The sequence below is a fragment of the Sinocyclocheilus grahami genome, unplaced genomic scaffold (genome assembly GCF_001515645.1).
Source record: "Sinocyclocheilus grahami isolate Dianchi unplaced genomic scaffold, SAMN03320097.WGS_v1.1 scaffold2303.1, whole genome shotgun sequence".
Classification (NCBI taxonomy): domain Eukaryota; kingdom Metazoa; phylum Chordata; class Actinopteri; order Cypriniformes; family Cyprinidae; genus Sinocyclocheilus; species Sinocyclocheilus grahami.
In genome coordinates, this window is record NW_015507482.1 from 11,428 (window position 1) to 14,520 (window position 3,093).

Genomic DNA, 3,093 nt, shown 5'->3' on the forward strand with positions numbered 1-3,093 from the left:
AATTGGGAAGGGATGCTGGATAAGGTGTTAGCCAAGTTGTCTAAATGGAATTGGCTATTACCTGAACTATCCTATAGGGGTAGAGTCCTGGTTATAAACAATTTGGCTGCCTCTATGCTATGGCACAAGCTGAATGTGCTAGAGCCACCTGATAAACTGATCAAGGATATACAGAGAAAGTTGGTGGACTTCTTTTGGTCAGGCCAGCACTGGATTCCTGGGCCTGCTTTGTATTTGTCAACCCAAGGAGGAGGACAAGGCCTTGTAGACATCAGAAGTCGGATCAATACTTTTCGTTTACAAGCTTTACAGAGACTATTGTATGTAGAAGAGCTCGAGTGGAGTAATGTGGCATGTGTTTTGCTGAGAAGGACATCAAGTCTTGGATATGATAAACATTTGTTTTTAATTAGAATAAATGAACTGGACTTGAGTAATCTGACTTCTTTCTATCGCTCCATGCTACAAGCGTGGAATATGACTTTTTCTGTAAGCAGAGGATCTGAACAATTACAAGAATGGATTATGGAGGAACCTTTGTTTCACAATTCATTTATTCAGACCAAATGTTTGTCTTCAGGAAGTTTGAGAAACTGTCTGATTAGAGCTGGATGTACTAAAGTTAAGAATCTTAGAGATGCCAATGGGTGGAAAACTGAGGAATCGTTACAGAAGAACATAAATTCTAGGCGCGTCCTGTCTCAGGTGCTGAAGGAAGTGCATGCAGCTTTACCAGGAGTCTGCAGAGAAGCGTTAGGACTTCAACAAGTGCAAGAGAAGGAGAAAAACTGTAAGTTTCCATTGATTTCTGTGTCTGCTGCGGCACAGGAGGAGTTTAAGGAAGAAAGCGGCATGATTTTGACTTTTAAAACACCTGAATTGGGGAAGTTTCAGGACATTAGCAAAAAAGCATTATATTCAGTATGTGTCAAAATGTCTCATTGGCATGTTCTGGAAAAAGTCAGGACGTGGAGGTGGTCAGAATTGTTTGGGCCAGACTTTGGTGGATGCTGGAGATCTTTGTACAAATCTCCTATAGAGAAACGTACAGCAGATTTACAGTGGAGACTAATTCATGGTATTATAGCTACGAACAGACACGTGGCACACCTGAATTCAGCAGTTGGGAAAAATTTTCCTTTTTGTGGAATAGAAGAAACTGTGGATCATTTATTTATTCAATGTAGGAGGTTAGGAGGTCTTTTTCGTATTTTAAAAAGTTGGTTTGAAGGCTTTGGTGTAGAATTTTCTTATAAAGTTTTTATTAGTAGTTTGGAATACAATTACCATGAACGAAGAAAATTTTGTTTATTAAATTATTTATTAGGATCAGCAAAGTTAGCAATGTGGAAAACCAGGAAGAACAAATTATTAGGTACTGGTTCAGTCGATGCAGAGTGTGTGTTGAAAGGGTTGGTTGCTGCTCGGATTAAAATTGAGTTTTCATATTTTAAAATGGTTAATAATGTGTTAGAATTTTCAACTATTTGGACTGTGGGAAGAGTTTTGTGTGAAATTGTAGATGAAGTGCTGATTTTACATTTTTAATGTAGAGAAAGTTTTGATTGTTTATATTGTGTTTCTGTATTATAGTGTTATATTTGATGGAATAATTGTGATATAATAAAGGTTTGTTTCTCTCTCTCTCTCTCTCTCTCTCTCTCTCTCTCTCTCTCTCTCTCTCTCTCAACATGCATTTGTCTTCATATACTCGCCCTAAAATGCCATTTTGGAATTAGCAATGAAGCCTTGGGATGCAAAGCATAAGAAATTAGTTCTACACGCAAGAAAGCTATGGGAACAAAAACCTGACAAATATCTTGAAATAAAACATCTGAATAATGTCTTGTGGTGTGGTAAATGTGGTGTATGTGGAATAAATGTAGTGCAGTAAAAATGATTATGTAGTAAAAATGATTATGTAATATATATTGATACTTCATGGAAATAGCATTTAATTGACAGTCAAAAATATTGCTAATGTTGCAAATTAGTATTACTGTTTGAAATATCAGTTACCTTTTAACTGTTATCATCAGTAATAAAGCATCCACGGCTGAATCGCTGCCGTGCTGATATTGAGTGATGTCGCATGACTACGAGTGTGATATTGCGTTTGTATAAAAGTTTGACAGTACAAATGTGTAAATAAATAAGAAACAATCATTCTGTTACAGATTGACTGAGACTGAGTAGTGAATTGTGGGAGAAAGATTCTTTAGGTCAATTAATAAATTCGTGATTTTATTCGTAAATAATTTTGCCATGTCCGTATCTGCTGATGAAAGCGACATCTTTGTCGTAGCATGCTTTTTCAACTAATAATGGGATTTCACATGACGGGCATCAGTGTTGGTCAATGCATTGATCTGAAGTGAAGCGTCAGTGTTTGCCCGGTTGTTTATCAGTTGAGCCTCGTAAGATGATAAAGTTAAAATAAAGTATAAAATAATTTCCATGTTTACAACCTTGTTTCGTTCCTTAATGAATCAGCGTTTTTGAGTGAATGGATACTAACTCACTCATAGGGCGTTTTTGCTTTGGATCCATCTGTTATAGCTTCCGTTTCACGAGAAACAAACGGCGTATTTGAAGATGCCTTTCAAATTGGGAAAGTCTTTGTTGTGCCGCGGTGACACAATCGGTCTTCAAATGCGAAGGATGCAGCCTTGAATTGGGACGCAGCTAATTGTAGTGGGACGCGTGCCTTTTGTCGTTTATTTATATTAAATATTAGTTACTGAACAATGATATGTAATGAACAATAATATTCATTATACAAGAGGTTATGTTAAATTAAAAAAATAGGCCAACTGTGATGAAAAATTTTACACAATTTAAAAATGGAAATAATAGAGTAATGAAAATAATGAAAAGGTTTAGAGTTCATGTTAATTTTACGGAATGTGTATTTCACTCTGTGTGTGTGTGTGTGTGTGTGTTGTTCTTCAGGTCTGGATCGGTTCTGCAGTTTTAATCAGTCTGATCCCTGTTACGCAGCTCTGAGAGACAAACTCAATCTGCTGATGGTGCTGGACACTAGTGAATATGACCTGAAGATCATAAAGAGAATAAACAACAACACAGCAGATG